Source organism: Rhinoraja longicauda, chromosome 6 (assembly GCF_053455715.1).
Source record: "Rhinoraja longicauda isolate Sanriku21f chromosome 6, sRhiLon1.1, whole genome shotgun sequence".
Taxonomy (NCBI): domain Eukaryota; kingdom Metazoa; phylum Chordata; class Chondrichthyes; order Rajiformes; family Arhynchobatidae; genus Rhinoraja; species Rhinoraja longicauda.
Genome location: NC_135958.1, coordinates 17792325 through 17811488, shown reverse-complemented (window position 1 = coordinate 17811488; position 19164 = coordinate 17792325). Strand labels below are relative to the sequence as shown.

Below are 19164 nucleotides of genomic sequence, written 5' to 3'. Positions count from 1 at the left end.
TGAGGCAGTGAGTGCAAAAACATTTTAATACTGGTTGGATGTCTTGAAATTGATTTGCTTTTCAATTTTTAATAATATTTTCAATTTTAAAATGAAATCTCAATACAGCGATAACTGCAATTCATGTAGCTTGCTCTCTGCTGAGTGCTGATCCTACCTATCCAGGCAATTATAATAAATCATCAAATGGAAGAACCAGCCACCTGGGATCCCACTAATTGCTTAAAAAAATTGAAAACGATTGTTAGATTAAGCACTTGAGAGAACTTTTCTCTCATGCAATGTTAAAGATTAACTTTCATTCTGCCTCAGGGTGGCTCAAAACTCAGTCTTGTAGAACTTCCTGCCTCTTTTTCCATAATTACATACCACAATTGGCAAAATGCTGTCCATTTTAAGAGTATGCTTGCTTAACAAGAACAATGTGCATTCCCGTGCAAAAATAATATTACAACCACCAATTTACAATTCCCTAATTCAACACGTACTCTTGGAATTTCCGTTGTTCTTTGTAATTTTATCAGTCCACTTCCTCAATCAATTTCCCAATGGAATGCCCAATCTCATTCAGTCACCCACTTCTGAATGTTAAACAATTGGTGTCCGTAGTTCCATCAATGTATGGTCTTCATCTATTCCTTTTTAAGCAAGGCATTTTAATATTTTATCACTTAAACTATTCTCAATAGTTTTTGGACTATAGGAGTGGAAGTGGCGGAGCCTAACGGCTGCGGCTCGCTAGCAGTCTGTTCGTCTTTTTTCCTTTTTTTTTTGTTGTGTGTCGGTGTGGGGATGTTTTTTTTTTTGTTTTGGTTGTGTATGTGTGGGGGGTGGTGGTGTGGGTGGGGGGTGGTGGTGTGGGTGGGGGAAACCTTTCTCTTTTAGGTCTCTTCCTCACGGCGCGGGGTGCGGCTCGGCCGCGGGGCCTTCCATTGCCCGGTGCGGCTCGGCCGCGGGACCTTCCATCGCCCGGTGCGGCTCGGCCGTGGGGCCTTCCATCGCCCGGTGCGGCTCGGCCGCGGGGCCTTCCATCGCCCGGTGCGGCTCGGCCGCGGGGCCTTCCATCGCCGCAGGACCTTCCATCGCCCGGTGCGGCTCGGCCGTGGGACTTTTCATCGCTGGTGCGGCTCGGCCGCGGGACTTAACAGTGCCCGGTGCGGCTCGGCCGCGGGACCTAACATCGCCCGGCGCGGCTCGGCCGCTGGACTTAACATCGCCCGGTGCGGCTCGGCCGCGGGGCCTTCCATCGCCCGGTGTGGCTCGGCCGCGGGACTTAACATCGCCCGGTGCGTCTCGGCCGCGGGACTTTTCATCGCTGGTGCGGCTCGGCCGCTGGACTTAACAGTGCCCGGTGCGGCTCGGCCGCGGGACTATTCATCGCTGGTGCGGCTCGGCCGCGGGACCTAACATCGCCCGGCGCGGCTCGGCCGCGGGACTTAGCTGCGCACGGCTCGGCCGCGGGGCCTTCCATCACCCGGCTCGGCCGCGAGACGTTTCAGCGCCCGGTGCGGCTCGGCCGCGGGGCCTTCAAGCGCCCGGCTCGGCCGCGGGACGTTTCAGCGCCCGGTGCGGCTCGGCCGCGGGGACTTCCATCCCCTTGCGGGGACTGTGCGGGTCGGTCGGGGACGAGCTGTCTGTCCGTGGGCGTGGGGAAGAGAGTGGAAGTTTTGTTGCCTCCATCACAGTGAGGGGGTGTTTGGAGTCACTGTGATGGACGGTTGTGTTGGGGTCATGTGTCTTGTGTTCTTTTTTTTTGTGTGACTGCTATGTAATTTCGTTCGGTACCTTGGTACCGAATGACAAATAAAGCTCTGTTGACTGTTGACTGTTTAAACAGTTTTAAATTTAAAAAAAAACTATTTCAATAGTTTTTAATAATTTAAATGCTTAATAGTTTATTTCTTTATCAGGAGTCTTATTTTGATCATCTTCTATTTTGAAAAAGAGAATAGAAGCTCGAAGTTTAAAACCCAAGGACAAGGCGACAAAGGCCCTTCTGGGATTGCAGAGAATGACTCACAAATTAGGTCAGAAAACGGATAGGAAGGACAGTAGCTTCCCTAATTGTTTCCACTGGGCCTTGTTACGAGAGAATGTCTGCCCATCTCAAACAAGCGTGGTGGTGCTTGAACAGAATGGCTGGGATTCCATGGATGAGAAAGCACGGAACAAAAAGTCTGTCGGCGCATTGACACTAATCAGTACCACCAATCAATGGGGTTTCGATCATAGTCTGGAACTCGGCAGAAACGTGAACCGTCCTTCAATACGTCATTCTCCTTATAAACAGTTCAAGACGTGGCTTCTGACTGGTGTTCAGATGTGATGGAGGACAGAGCCTCGAACTGCCTCATAATTTTCAGGGACATTCCATACCAGTGGTGGGGATACCTATCAACATCGTGCAGAGAAGCTGAACTCCCTCTTTGCCAGTCTTGGCAGGGTGACCCAATTTCCCTGGTTTTAATTGGACTTTTTATGGCTGCCTTCTCCTAATTCTTTCCCACAGGAGTCACTGAAAAGGCCAGCACTTATCTTGCATTCCAAACGTCATCTGAGAAAGCGGAATGAGCTGAATCTTGAATCACTGGAGTCTGTGTGTCACTCGTGTGGCCTCAGTATTGTTCAACATTGATCCAGTAACAATTAAGGATATTCCCAAGCCAGGTAGTGAGAGAACCCGTGGCAAGCGACTAGCATTTTTTTTTTTGTAGTCAGTGTCTACTACAGTCAGATTGTTGAAGGTGAAGGGAGGGGATTAGGTAGTATTTGAGGTACTAATCAAGCCCTTACTTAATCCTGGTGTTGAGAGTTGTTGATGTTGTTCTCAAACAGCGCTCCATATCTGAGGAAGGATGTGCTGGCATTGAAGTGGATTCAGAGGTGGTTTACAAAAATGATCCCAGGAATGATTGGGTTAACATATGATGAGTGTTTGACAGCACTGGACTAGTACTCGCTGGTGTTTAGAAGAATGAGGGGGGATGTCATTGAAACTTACCGAATAGTGAAAGGCCTGGATTGTGTGGATGTGGAGATGTCTCCTCCAGTGGGAGAGTCTGGGACCAGAGGCCATAGACCTCACAATAAAAGGACGTACTTTTAGAAAGGAGATTAAGAAGAATTTCTTTAGTCAGAAGGGGGTGAATCTGTGGAATTCATTGCCACAGACGGCTGTGGAGACCGTCAATGGATAGTTTTAAGGTGGAGATTGAGAGTAACCCCATGTTACATAGAAACATAGAAAATAGGTGCAGGAGTAGGCCAATCGGCCCTTCGAGCCAACATCGCCATTCAATATGATCATGGCTGATCATCCAAAATCAGTACCCCGTTCCTGCTTTCTCCCCATATCCCCTGATTCCGTTAGCCCCAAGAGCTATATCTAACTCTCTCTTGAATACATGTTACGTTGAATGACTGACTGTGGTGTTTCAGCCTTTGGTCTGTAATGTGTTATCACGTATAATTTAAAATCAGTTTAGTTTGGTATATTACTGTCAAATGCTTTGGTTTGTGTGCTATCCAGTCAGAGAAAATACTGTACACAAATACAATCAATCAAGCCATCCACAGTGCACAGATAAGGGGTAAAGGTACAACATTTAGTGCAAGATATAACATTGAACAGACTCATGAGCATCAAATTCCTTGGTTGATCCCAGCTGCTCTTCTTGAAAAAAATCAGTATCCAGTCATCTGACAACCTCAGCTTATCTCTGGTCAGCAAATATTTTAAAATCTCTACCAAGCCGCCAACAATCTCATTCTTTCCTTTCCATAGCAGCCTGTGATACATCTAATCAGGCCCTGGGGAGTTAGTCGCCTTTATTCCTGCTAAGTCATCTCTGTTCTCGACTTCTTTTATCGCAACAGTGGCAATCTTGGTATATTTAAGTCTCACACTCTAATTTCTTACTTAAACCTATCAATTTATTTATCTTTAATACGGCTTAGGAACTTAACAATTTGTTGTGAATTTATTCAGAGGTAAATCAGTGTTTCTGTACTTATAACCATCTATAACACTCAATCTCCCCATCACCTTTCACCTGTCATTTCCTCCTCTTTCAACATTACAACTGTTTCTCAAATTATCCCCAATGTATCTCTTTCCAACTCTCCTCGCCATCACCACTGCTCAACCTCATCGAGGAACATGCATCTAATAGGAGCTCCAGGATTTAACGAACAACTGTAAACAGCTGATGATTTTGGGGCTTCTTTGACCACAACAACCACCTAAGCAGAGCAATAACATGCCCAGCATCTCGTTGCTGCATTCAGATGTACTGAGACTTCAGCCAACTGCACAAAATGGGTCTGCATGGGAAATTGTGGAAGGCAGGGGGATATTAGCCAACTTGGAAGGCAAATAAATTAACTGAATAATGAGAGAGAGAGAGAGAGCCGTTGGTGGCAACAATAGAACTGGAGGAAGGAAAAAGTGCAACGTCAACATCAGAGTAGTACATGAGCAAACTAACTGGAAGAGGAGTGGGGAATATTATAAAGGTGGGGTAAATTGCAAAACAGTTGAAACTGCAAAGGAAAAACACTTGGGTGCAAAATAAAATCTTTATGGGTCAAACTTGTTATTTTTTTCCATTGTATTTTTTCTCCATGCATTCGTCATGTTTATTCTTGCTGAGATGACCAGTTACACCCTCTATATGCTGTGCCCAGGAACCTCCACGAGTGGAGGGAGATGTTTTAAGTCACACTTATATATTGCACCTGTCACACCAGCTGCCGTGATACTTTTAGCAACTGCAATGCCTTTCAGGGCATGTCCAAATAGAACAGGGTTAAAAAGAGTTTCATAATGGCAATTACCATTTGAGGATTTTATCACGGGACACATCAGGCCATGGCAGCCAATGTACTGAAACTAATAATATACAATAGTTATTTCACAGTTATAGCTACAGCACATAAACAGGTCCTTCAACCCACTGAGTGGTGCTGACCAACAAACACCTATTTGTTCTAATCCTACATTAATTCCACTTTTTATCCTCCCGACATTTTCATCAGTTGCTCCCAGATTCCACTTCTTACTCATTCTACGGCCAGCTAACCTACCATGTGCAGGAGAGAACTGCAGATACTGGTTTAAATCGAAGGAAGACACAAAATGCTGGGGTAACTCAGCGGGTCAGGCAGCATCTCTGGAGAGAAGGAATGGGTAACGTTTCGGGTCAAGACCCTTCTTCAGACTCCGAAGAAGTCTGAAGAAGGGTCTCGACCCGAAACGTCACCCATTCTTTCTCTTCAGAGATGCTGCCCGACCCACTGAGTTACTCCACTATTTTGTGTCTACCAGCTAACCTACCATCTGTTTTTGGAATGTGGGAGGAAACTGGAGAACCCAGAGGAAAGCCACATAGAGAACGTGCAAAATGTGCACAGGCAACACCCAAGGTCAGGATTGAACCCGGGTCACTGGGGGGTGAGGCAGTGGCTCTACCAGCTGTGCCACCATGCTGTCCCAGTGGGGTGCAGCATGATAGTGGCAAACTGCCAGGAATGTTGACATTGTAATTTAAGCTCTCTCCCAACTCTCATCCTTCAGGTAAGGCACAACTAATACAAAAGTGAGGAATATTTATAAAGCCTTACATGGACAGTATGAAACATGGAGATGTTGACCAATCAAATTTAGACACAGTGGGGCACTGCAACTCAATGTGCTAATGGAACGCCCTCCCACAAGAATGCTGGAGATGAACGGTAGAATTTAATTGGGGAGCTCTATGAGCACAAGAGGGAGAAGGAAGGGAGAGATTTAAAGGGAAAGTGGGAGGGGGGGCTACAGGACAGCGTGATCTGGTTGGGCCACATGGTCTTTTTCTGGTCAGTATATCCTAGTTCCATTAATAAATGGCTCGAAGTCTTGGCATGTCCACGAGGGGTGCTTGTTAGAACCATCACAAGAGCCCCAGGAATCTTGTCTGGACTGTAATTCAGAGACCATCAACCTGTTGCCCGTCACAGCTCCAAGTCTGAGTTATTATGACAAGGCTTACAAGTCCTGTAGCAATATCAAAAATTCAGGAACAACCAATTATAGAACCAAACTAACAATAGAATGCTGAAACTTTCAGTGGCAGCGTGGAACAGTCTTTTGCTCCATTTCAAATGGTTTCAATCAGGGTTACAATCAGTTCAGCCGGAATCTTATTAAATGTGACACCACGTTTGACACCACGTTTCCTGCTCCCAACATGGATGTTCCATTTTCCATATTTTCTTCCTGCTTTGAGTGGAGCAGGATCTGGTTACTGTCCTCTCATGTGTAGGAAGGACTAGTTTAAGCTGAAGATTGGCACAAAATGCTGGAGTAACTCAGCGGGACAGGCAGCATCTCTGGAGAGAAGAATAGGGTGACGTTTCGGGTCGAGACCCTGCCTCAGAGTCTGATCAAAAAGCATGAATGTATCTTGAATACAATGATCAAAGCAGACTTCTCTCAGTATCAAAAGACGAATCAATCTGTACATTAATTTTTCAATATTTTTTTTCTGTGTATGATGAGAACATCATTAGAAGCGTTCAGAGGAGGAAGTGTAGGAAGACTGTATGCAGTCCCTTGAGCTTCGTCTAGAATCCATAAAGATCATGCTCAATTGCACTTTCCCTGTACCGGCCACAAATCTGTCCTACTATTCATTATTTTTCACCACCATTCAGAAGGACAACAGCAGGGGAATTGCTTGGAATAGAAAATACACCTCTTGCGTTTACATTATTAATCTTCTTTCCCATCATGTTGTATGAGCTTCCAATCATAAGCCATCAAAAGCAGACTTGTAGAAAACCTGTGTTTTCCACTATTCTGTCACCAACATAATATTTGTTGGATCCTTTCTAAATATGGGACATAAATAGATGACGTGGGACCTATTTGTCATTCAGAGGATATGGACTTCACAGGCTGAGCCAGATTTAATTCCTATTCCTAATTGCCCGCGAGAAAGAGGTGATGAGCTACCTTCTAGAACTAGTGTAGTCCTTGAGATGTGAGTACATTCACAATGCTTTTAAGAAGGGAGGTCCAGGATAGTGATGGTGATACATTCCCAGGTCTGGATGTGTGTGTCTTGGAGGGCATCTTCCAGGTGGTAATAGTCCATGTTTTTGTTGCCCGTCCTTCTAGTTGCAAGGTGTCAGATTTAGGTGCTGCCTAAGGAGTCCGATACAGACATTCTCTCTACTTCTCTAAAATAAATATGCCGGGAGATTTCAGACAGCTGCAAGACTAATGGAGATGTCATCGTTGGGGGATTTAAACTTTCCCAATATAGACTGGGACTCCCAATGAGTCAAGGGTGGAATTTGTCAAACGTGTTCAGGAAAATCTGTGCAGGCAATCTGTAGAGGCCACCATAAATAAGTGGGAGGGCAAAGTTTGACCTACTCTTAGGAAATTGAGAAGGACACAAACTGAAGTGTTGGTGGGCGAACCGTTTGGGACCAGCAACCACAGTTTCATCAGCGTTAAAATACTTATACATAAGAACACGGCAGACCTACAAGTTAAAGTTCTGAATAGATGCAAGGCCAACATTGATGGTATTAGATAGGAACTATAGGTTGTTTGCGGGCAAATGGACATCCAGAAAGTGGGTTGCTTTTAAAAGAGTGATGGTGAGAGTTTAAGGCATGTTCTTATTAGAGTGAAGGGCTATGCAGATGGGAGTAAGAAAGCCTGGATGACGAGAGAAATTGAGGCACTCGTCAGAAAGAAAACAGGTGTGGGCCAGGCACAGGCAGGTGGTATCAAGTGTACATCAAGGGAAAAGGGTAACTGGAGAGTATAGGTCCACTCAGAAAACAAAGTGATTATCTATGTGTGGAACCACAGGAGATGGGCAAGGTCATCAACAAGTATTTATTCTCTGTTTTTACTGGGTAGTTAATGGAGATGTCTTGAGGGCAGCCCATATGAAGGTCAAGGAGGTGCTGGAAATCCTCTTATGACTCACTGAAACCAAAAAAAAATGCTAGAATTGTGACCTAAAAACAGAGCTTGTGGGAGCAGATGTTGCCAGGGTGTCTTCGGTTTACATCTCTACTTACTGAATAACAACATCATAAAGACACAAGTTCCAATCATGGTCCATTCAGTAAAGACAGCATAGAGTATTTCCATTACATCTGTTCCCCACTTCAATGTTTGGTTGCAAGGTATAAATCTGCTCTCAGGATACAAGTGAGACTCACATACAATGTTGTGTTCTGCCATTCACTCTACCTGAAGTGGGAATTCTTGCTGCGAGATATCCATTCAGCAATATCAACTGGGAAAATGCACACGTGAACATCAGGCCAGGAAAAGATTTGGTTTTGCTATAACACTTCCCTTTGCACCCCAGGTACAGCAAAACTGTGATAATCCACCCTCCGACTATTTCGAAATCCCGGTGCTTCAGCCACTTGCTCACTAGGTGACATTTGTTGCGCTCCCCGTCAACCCACCAGATTCTATGTAACAGCTCAAAAACAAAGTTAATAATGTATTAATAGGAATAACATCCAATAGTCCAGAAAATCTGCTGGTCCAGCACCAAGCATGCTGAATTATCAGTCAATAATATTCAGGCTGGCGGGTGAGTCATGGAAATAAAATGGACTCCCCCAATCAGTCACATTCAATGTGGGGGGGGGGGGGGGGGGGGAGGGGTCACACCTTTGCTCAGTGCTGCCTTCAGGGCTAATTATAAATGGATTTGGAATATGCTTCCCTGCGCTAAACTTCATTGATGACAAGACAGAACAGTTCTGGAGAAAACATCACAGAAAATCACGCTGCAGAAAGCGGCTAACTAATTTGACATGCAATTTTCCAACATTCTGTAAAGTAAAATCAATACTGCTTTATGGAATCTCAGTACAAGCTCCAGGAAATGTGGATTAAGATGTGCAGGGGACTGTCTGAATAGATGTTTCATTTCGTATGATTAAATCAATTTAATAAACATTTGTTTTCAATTGAAAATGTTTGCATTTGTTGAAAAGATACTGGAAAGATTAATGTACATTTTATAAATTCAATATTCCCATTATACTTGCACAGAGCTATAAACACCACTTGGCACGCTAAGAACACTGAGTATATAAAATGTTCTGGTCAAGTCTTTCACAGCCACTGTCAGCCCATTAACCTCTCTCACTGTGCGACAATAGACAATAGACAATAGGTGCAGGAGTAGGCCATTCAGCCCTTCGAGCCAGCACCGCCATTCAATGCGATCATGGCTGATCACTCTCAATCAGTACCCCAATCAGTACGACCTTGGATAGTGATTAATATAAACTTTCTAATTATGGGGTTTGAGGGGTTGGAAACGAGAAGAAGGCAGGGAATTACAACCAAGACCAATCCAGTCGTCACTTGAACAGCAGGAAGTTTGCAACCCATGTACGCCTTAAACTCTCTGAACCTCAGAGGCTGGTTCGGGTACCTCATTATTGTGTGAGCTCAGAGCAGTGTTCAGGGCAGAATCCCATCCAATCCCATTACGCACATCTTTCACTGATCGCCAACTTCCTCCTCCAGATTTCCTCACTGATTTTTCAGATATGTTAACTCCTGCCTCAAAAACATTTATTCTCCTCAGTGTTCCTAAACTCAACCTTGGCGTGAATCCCACCAGAGAGTCACTGCTCTCTCTAGATTTGGCTGGCCATTAGCAAGTTATTCTTAACAGGGTAAACATTTCCTCATAACAGGAATGCTGTAAGATTATCTGATTAGACTAAGGATCATTCTTAAAATATGATGCCCTAACATCTCAACGAGTCATTCGAGTGCAAGCCTCCTTTTGTATTGTAATAAGTAGTAGATACTGTTAATAAAATGGCCATTACCAAACGTACATTACCACGGTACATTCCCAGCTAGACAGTACCAGACAATTTTAATAGAAACAAAACACAGAATACTGGAACTCAGCAGGTCAAGTAGCATCTATGGAGACAGAAGGTGTAAATTAATGTTTCAAGCTGAGAGTGCACGAGGACATGCTTGACCCGCTGAGTTCTTCCTGTGATCCGTTTATAGTTCCTGATTTTAGCATCCGCAGTCTCTTTTGTCTTCATATTAATAGAAACCTCTCCTTGAGCTGCAAAAGACCCATTTCATGGTGTGTCGTACCTGCTAACATCTTTTCATTTTCACAGGGCGGCTTAAATAGCAAAACCCAGCAACGGTCTATTGACTGTCGTGAAAATGTGAAAAATAAAACTGTCTATTCCAAAGAGATAGTTGAAGCTTGCGGGGGTAAGTGCACTGTTCAGGAAGGGGCCATGCAGAGCCCAGCAGAATGGTGGCAAATTTTCCACCAACCTCTCTGTGCCTCTGGACTGGAGAGAGAACAAATCAGTGCAATTTTAATTTCTGTCCTGGACATGACTAAAAGATGGGCATTTAAAATCTGAAACCATCCATTCGCTGATAATCTTTGATCATGTTTGTGATTATAAACACACTTTGTGCATCATCGGAGTCACAATCAAATTTATATTGTATTTTTATTGTTTTGGAGTGGTGGCCCAATGAATTGGGGACATGTGCTAATAATCATATTTACATGAGATGACGCAAATCACTGAATTATTGAACCTGTGTCAACTTTGCATCCGTAAAAGCTAGAACACAAGGTAAAGGTATACTTCATACACTTTTTCCAAGGTTATTTGTGTAAAATCAACCAGGATTCTAGCCCCAAACATTGAAGGGTTGCTTTTATGTAGTAAAACATTAAACATTTGCTCTATAAGTTAGTGGTGAGGTGCAGTGTGTGATGAAATATTTTATGAAATACGATTACTACATATTTGAAAAAACAAGGTGGTGATTTGGCCAACTGGTCATTGCCAGCTCTCAGAGCGATTCCATCTATACATCACCCATCAAAGTCTTGGTTAGTAAGGGTGTCAGGAGTTATGTGGGGTGAAGGCAGCAGAATGGGGGTTGAGAAGGAAAGATAGATTTCTTCTATGAGACGGAATGATAGATTCCTTCTCTGTGATTGAATGGCAGAGTAGACTTCAGGGGCCGAATGCACATATTCTGCTCCTAGAACTTATGAATCCCACATAGTTCTCTGCAACCAATTCCATCCCACAACCCCACACCCCTAAATTGCTCGATTCTCCTATCACTTGTCTGCAGTAAGGGTAATTTCCCCCAACCAATTAATCTACCAACCAGTGCATCTTTGCCATGTGGGACGAATTCAAAGCACCTGGAGGAACCACACATGCAAACTTACAGACATACAGACAGCATGCAAGGACAGGAGTGAACCAGGGTCACTGGAGCAATGAGGAGCAGTGCTAACTCTGCACCACTGTGCTGCCTGCCCTGCTGCTAAATACCAGTCAATGTGTTTGTGGGAGGATGGAGGTAGGAGGTGGAACAGAACAAGTCAGAAAAAATGTGGTGAGGGACTTTAACCCTCTTCCTTGCCATTAATGTTCTTCAAAGGACCCAAATTAACAGCTTCAACCCCTTTTGCAATTTTAGTTCCCTACATTAACTGAGCCAATCGTATAACACAGCTTCACAAATAATAGGCTGTCAGATACTGATGAAAAGTGCTTTTAGTGTCTATTTTATTTCCTTGCAGTTTATGAATACTGTAAGTGCATCTAGAAATTCATGCTCAGTAATATGGCAGCTCTAATCTTCACTCGTAAAACATTACTTATGGAAATTATACATGCTTTGTTCATTTTGTGATGGGCTGCTTTAAAAACCATCTAACTTTCTGTCAAACTTAACAGCCTTCGAAGAGCACTTTAGTAAAGCAATGTATTCTTTACATCAAACTTATCATTACAGTTACAAACAGTACTTTTATCCCACAATAAAGATGTTTGAGACTCTCCCGACCCTGCAAAATATCTTGTGGGATAACTGTTAAATATCACAGCATATTTTACTCATGTGTCACATTTATTGTTATAATTTTATCGTGGCAGAACCGTCTGCGAGCATGTACTCATAGAGTGTTCCTGACTCCCAACTGTGGAGCACAAGATAATTTGGTGAGGGGATTACTTTTTACAGGATGGAAAACTGCACAACATTTCAATGTCTAGCTGCACCATACTAAACTCAGCACTGGGATACAAAGTTTACCCTTCTTATCTAATGTCTGCATGAAATAAAACCTCTGCACACACGATTACATTCATTTATTCCTCCAAATCTGATGTCTTAACCATCAGAATGGAATTGGGTTGCAGCCTCACCAATCCCCCATGTCTGACAATAGTTTATACTTCCTTCAGAGTTATGCTTAGGGTGCACTACCACGAACATGTCTATCTAACTCTACCCCATCACGCACCCTTAAGCTTTAGCTGCTTACAGTTCATTTATCTTCAGGGTCTTAGTTCTGAAAGCTTTCCACACTCATGTTGCAAAAGTTTTTAAAACTTTGGTGAGGTGGCATTTGGAGCATTATGGGCAATTTTCATTGCCTATTACAGGAAGGATGGGGAAATTTTGGAGAGGGTGGTGCAGGTTGGTTCAAGAACATAATAGTTGGGTGTGGTATCTGTTCCTGAACTTTGTGGTGTGTGACTTCAGGCTTCTATACCTACTCCCTGATGGTAGCAACAAGAGGACATGCTGTGGTAGTGGGGATCATCAATGATAGATACCGCTTTCTTGAGGCAACCTTTGATGGAGTGGAGGGCCGAGCCCTACTGGCAGTTCTATACTACAGTTTTTACCCACTCGCCTAAATTTGCCCGCTCCTGTTCTGATTTTACATGTTCCTCAACATATAGAATAAGAAACATCTGCCGAAGTCCACAAAGGTTATTGTGTGAGAAATGACAGCACCAGGAGCTATGCCAGAACCTTGGATTTTTCTTTTGGACTTAGAGCCTCGGTCTCTCTCTGCACTTCAGACTTTGCGCACCTCTCCATTGCTATCTTTATTTCATAAGTAGTTTATTTTGGTGCAGAGGCCCCAGAGTCCGAATGTGTGCTGTTCCAGGCATGCTGGACTGATGAATGCCACAGGGAACAAAATATGAGGTGCAACTCACTTTGGGGAACTTTGAAGCAAAGGATTACAGACAGAAGTCTTCGTGCATATTTGCATGTAAAAAAAAAAGCATTTTGGACAACAAGGAAAATGGTTGTATCTGATGTGGTATTGAGTGGTGGGTGCCAATCGTTTGTACATGAGGTGGAAACACGTCTGATGTCAGTGAGATTAATGCTTTCTCATCACCAACTGTAAACTCTTGAAAGGAGTGATTTCACCCTCTTCTGCGCCGCCAGTATTGCACTTGGCTTTCTTCAGGTGCACACCCTCCACTTGTTATTGAGACAATAGGTGTCTCCTTGTTCACCCCTCTGAAAATGCAGACTATTTGATGTGGCCTCTCACATAGAAGCATCAATGTACAGTACAGCCTTTACTCTGGGTAATAGACTCTGTACAGTACAGCCCAAACTCTAAAGGATACCTTTCTATTTGCAGTGCATAAAATGGAAGTTCTGAATTGATCGTTGTATCAGAGTTTGGAACAGAAACAAAACTAGGACGTTTTCCTAAGTGTACATCGTCATTAAAATGGAGAATACCCTATTTCGTTCTGGAATTATATTTATATGAGAACTTTTTTGTGGTGCAATTATTCAGTTGATGCTTGAGAATATGTGTGACAGTACAAGGAGCTCCTGTTTGTTGGAATTTAATGAACACCAAAGGGAATAAGGCTCAACACATCTCAAGCCCTTGACCTGGTGAAGCATATTATCTGGTGCTGGGTTTTTTAAGCACAATCAAATGCCACTTAGAAGAAAACCTGCCCAGTTTTCAAAGACTATTCATCATTCTTCCTTCAATTCTTCCATCAATCTTTCCTTCCACAATAAACTTCAAAGCACACTTATCAAAATTGTAATCATTAAAGGTTTGCAGCTAATCGATAGACCAACACAGGGCTTCAAAGACTTGAAAACAAATTATACACCACAGTGGCAGTTCTAGAATGGCCATTCACCTCAAGGATTGAAGAAATTGCGAATAATTAGGACTTTATTCCTTGGAGCGCAGGAGGATGAGGGGGACCTTATAGAAGTGTACAAGATCACGAGGGGAAAAGATAGGGTAAATGTACAGTCTCTTACCCAGAGTAGTGGAATCAAGAACCAGTCAACATTAAGTTTAAGGTGAGGGGGGAAGATTTAATAGGAACCTGAGGGGCAACATTTTCATGTTGGATATATGGAACGATCTGATTGAGAAAGGTGAGCAGGTTCCAAAGAGCTCCAGTGGCTCTGAATTTTCTGAAGATTTAGAGTTGCTCCATCATTTCAGGTGTTGCTAAACATTTGTGGACTGAGTGTTTGCACACAGTGAAGTGATACAATGGTTTTTGTCAATGTTTGTCGAGAGCATCTGCATGACAGAGGACTGTGTGATGTAAAGGCTGTTCCCAGGAGCACATAGAAAGACAAACAGCAAATGCCGCGGCAAGATCATCAATTGCGTGAAAGACGCACTTTGGTCTGCCTGGAAATTGTCAGTCTTTCCGTGGGTGGAGATGTGTTAGAAGCAAATCCTATCCACTGGCACATTCTGGACTGCAGGATTCATGCTGAGGGATGCACTGAACCATAGTGCTGCCGAGGCAAAATCTCTGTGGGGGAGAACTGCAGCCTAAGGCCCTGTCATCACCAGACTAAGTGGCTGAGTCCTGAGCAACACCCTGTCAAACACTAATAAAGGGAAAAGACGAGTTGGATAATACATTGTTGGAGAATGCATCGATTATTCTGTTCAGTATTGGTCACTTCGCTGTAGGAAAGATGTTGTTAAGCTGGAAAGTGTGCGGAGTTGATTTACGAGGATGTTGCCAGGACTTGAGGGCCTGAGCTATAGGGAGAAGTTGAACAACTAGGACTTTATTCCTTGGAGCGCAGGAGGATGAGAGGTGATCTTATAGAGGTGTGTAAGATCATGAGAAGAATAGATAAGGTAAATGTACAGAGTCTTGTAACCAGAGTAGTGGAGTCAACAATGAGATGACATCGGTTTAAGGTGAGAGGCGAAAGATTTAATAGGAACCCGAGAGGCAACCTTCTCCACACAAAAGTGTGGTGGGTGTAAAGATCAATCTGCCAGAGGAAGGTAGTTGAGGCAGTTACTATTGCAACATTTAGAAGATATTTGTACTGGTGCATGGATAGGAAAGGTTTAGGATAGGATATGCAAACAGGTGGGTCTACTGCGTATGGGCAGCGATACTTTGTAACTTTGTCAGCGCTCTAGGTGGCCGCTATTTGCAATGTTTGGGTGTGCAAGCAAAGAATCTCACTGTGCCTCGTCACATGTGACAATAAAGTATTCCATTCCATTCCAAATAGTTACCTGACCTCCCCTTGTTCATGATCTTCTGGTTCATGAAGTGGTGATAGTGACCGGGGTGACACTAACACTCAGCAGGCAGACTGCACTCATCAGCAGGTTCTTTCCTGTTTGGGGAAGCATGCATTGGGACCTTACGAGGGTCATTATACCTTTCTTTGTATTGTACACATAAAGGGGATTAACATATGGATCATGGGGCCAACATTTTGAAGTTTGAGGATGAAAGGAAACTACAATATTGTAAGTAATGAAGTTTGGAGTAGGCTGCAGGGAGACCGGTGAGATTGACAGTCGCAGAAACAATTTAATGCCCAGTGAGTGTGATGTGATGTGATGGAGTTGTAGAGGAGCAGCACTGGGAGGTAGGCTCATCTAAACAGTGTGTATCTGCGCAGCTGAACAACCGGCGAACTGGGCTGGACATTTACACACCTTGGAGAATGAATTCAAAGATTGGTTTTGAATGCAAGGGACTTTGAAAATCTAGGCAGTTAAAAAATGCAATCAGGTGTACATGTGAAGGCGTGTGTGTGTGTGTGTGTGTGTGTGTGTGTGTGTGTGTGTGTGTGTGTGTGTGTGTGTGTGTGTGTGTGTGTGTGTGCGTGTGTGTGAGTGTGAGTTGATGTGGGTGTTTAGATGGCTGGAATATGATAAGCAGAGGTGTCCAATGAATTACACACAAGTGCACTGGTGCATGGGACATTCAGCAACAGACCGGTCTCACCAAGATTCAGTACAGAACGCCACAGGGGATCCTTCTTCCCTGTGACTATCAAACTGTACACTCCTCCCCCTTCTATCGTTGGGTAAACTAACTCCCCTCCCCCCCCCCAATCTTTGCACATCCCCAATTCTTTCCACTCGTCACTTTAATTTCATGTTTCATGTATTCTGTGTTTTTATGATTGTTGGGAGATCAATTTCCCTCCTGGGATAAATAAAGTTCTATCGTATCGTATCGTAACGTATCGTAAAGGGTCCGTCACAGATGATTAATTTGACATTGGAAACAGGCCCTTCAGCCCACCGAGTCCACATTGACCAGAGACCACCCTGTACACTAGCACCATCCAATTAACCTACAAACATGTACACCTTTGGAGTGTGGGAGGAAACCGGAGCAGTCACATGGAGAATTGTCTTGCTAACCTTTAAAAATAAATGGTTTGACCTCAACATGCATTCCAGTAAATTAACCCACAATGACCAGTCTGTGAGGTCATGGGGGACAGAAGGTGAAGGAGAGGAATTGATTGCATCTGGCAATTGTGACACATTGAATGGCTGTCTTCCCTGCTGTAGGGTGCAATAATTTTAAGCTTCCATTCAGCAGTGACTGTATACATTAGAGAAGAATGGGAACTGGTAGTCACTGTAGGCCTTGTGGAAGGTGATGTTTTGGGCTGTGAATGAGCGATTTCCCTGTACAGTGTAATGATTTCACCAGGTCAAAAACAAACGTCCAAGTATTCAGCGGAAAAAAGGGGAGCATGGTAACTACATCACAGAGTATGGGTTTTCTCTTTGGATAGCAAAAAAACAAAACAATGATTTATCATGTGGCACCATGTAGTTTTTTCAATGCTACATCTCAATCTCACAATCAACACTGGATACAAGTGGTGTTCCCACCCGGGGGTCTGACGGCAGGACATGGAGGCAGCAGCAGCCTGCCCTTGCTGAGAAAGGCATCGAGGCATGGTGCCGGGTCACAGCGGGCTCCTGGTGGATGCCTAGCTGACCCCCAGCCAGTGACAGCGCAAGGTGGAAACTATGGCCATATGTGGCTCCCATGCTGTCCTCACAGCTGGGGATTAGAACTTTTGCATCGTTAATAGCTCCTGATCACATGCAGCATTTCTTTGCAAAGTAGGGTTTGCCAAGACGGCAAAATGGCAAAGTGGCAAAGCGGCAGAGTTACACGTGCTTACAGCTCCAGAGACCCCAGTTTGATCCTAACTACGGGTGCTGGCTGTACGACGTTTGCACATTCTCCATGTGACTGCTCCGGTTTCCTCCCACACTCCAAAGGTGTACATGTTTGTAGGTTAATTGGATGGTGCAGGGTGGTCTCTGGTCAATGTGGACTCAGTGGGCTGAAGGGCCTGTTTCCATGCTTATCTCTAAAGTCTAAAGTCTTCACCAGATGGTGAATGGATTAAAGGGTATTCACTATGAGGAGGTGTTGGACAGGCTTGGATCGTTTCCTCTGGGACATGGGAGGCTGCAGGGAGACCCAAGACAAGTATAAGTGCATACATAAAATTATGAAAGCCATAAATGAGTACATAGTCAAAACCTTTTTCTCAGAATAGAAATATCAACAATTAGAGGGTATTTATTCACAAAATACTGGAGTAACTCAGCAGGTCAGGCAGCATCTCAGGAGAGAAGGAATGGGTGACATTTGGGTTGAGACCCTTCCTCAATGATTAGAGTGGATTAGTTAAAATCAGAGAGAGTAAATTTAATGGAGATGTGTTGGACAAGATTTTTGGCAAGAGAGGGTAGGTGCCTGGAATGTGCTGCCAGAGGTGGTGTTAGAAGCAGATACGATAGTGATCTTTAATAGGCTTTTAGATAAGTACAGGGATATGCAGGGAATTGAGGGTAATGGATCACCTGCAGGCAGAAGAGATTAGTTTAACCTAGCATCATATTAAGCACAGGCATCAGAGGCTGAAGGGTCTGTTCTTGTGCAGTACCGTTCTATGTAACACAATGACCTTAAAGCCAATTAAATTTCACGTCTATCATCCCATAGCATTTAATTCACTGGTTTAGTTATCCAGCGCTTTTAAAAAGAGGTTATCTGTTCATGTTTTTCACTGCTTGTGATGCATACATCACTTGCCATAATCCAACAAGGATGAGCTTTCTAAACCTATTACACTTTTTGAAATGTTTAGGGATGTGCATTGGACACAAATGCAGGCTGGTGATGTAAAGCTAAATCGAGCTGATGGAAGAACTCAGGAGATCGGGCAACATCTGTGAAGGCAAAGGACTAATGCAAGGACTCGATCCAAAACGTCAACTATCCCTCTGCATCCACAGATGCTGTCTGACCCACGAAGATCCTCCAGCAGCTCATCTCTGTTCCAGATTCCAGCACCTGCAGTCTCCTGTGTCTCTGTGTTAATGCAAATATTTTCTCATTGCCAGGTTGTCATGAACGATTTTGAGATACTTCATGCAGTTATATGGCATATCCGCATCACTTGAAGCGTGCTTTCCTTTGCGATAAAACAATATCACAAACACTCAAGAGACCCATCGGGGAAGTGCAGAGGTTCATAAATCTGCTTGGATAAGCTTTATCACTGGGCCTTGGTTTGAAAAATACATGGAAATAAGGTTGTACAGTGTCAAGTTGTTCTGAAAACGCACTTAAGATGTCTCTCAAACTTCTCTATTTAATTAACTGGCTGTGACTAATTATTGGCCTCAATGCAGACGCTGTTGCCTGGTGTCGAAAAACATTTTACAGTTAGTGCAGGGAAATCAAGTCCGTTTCATGGTTGTGAACATGCCCACAGTAATCTCTGCTTTCGGCTGCAAGGAGATTGCAGACAGCCACATGAAGCTAAGACCGGGCATCCACACCTGCCTTCTTCATTGGTGTGCTTCCATCCTCAGCAACTCTCGCTTCATTTCATTCCATACAGAATCAGACTGAAATCTCACGATTACAGACAGCACCTAGATATCCAGGGCTGCTCAAACATGGATCTCATATCCAGAGATCCAAACTCTA

General features: G+C 43.8%; 1 protein-coding gene across 5 annotated transcripts in view; it reads right to left on the bottom strand.

Moving 5' to 3' along the window:
- Positions 1–19164, bottom strand: part of LOC144594287 (RNA-binding Raly-like protein) — a 735788-nt gene that overhangs the window by 573517 nt on the left and 143107 nt on the right. The gene's annotated exons all lie outside the window — the stretch shown is intronic.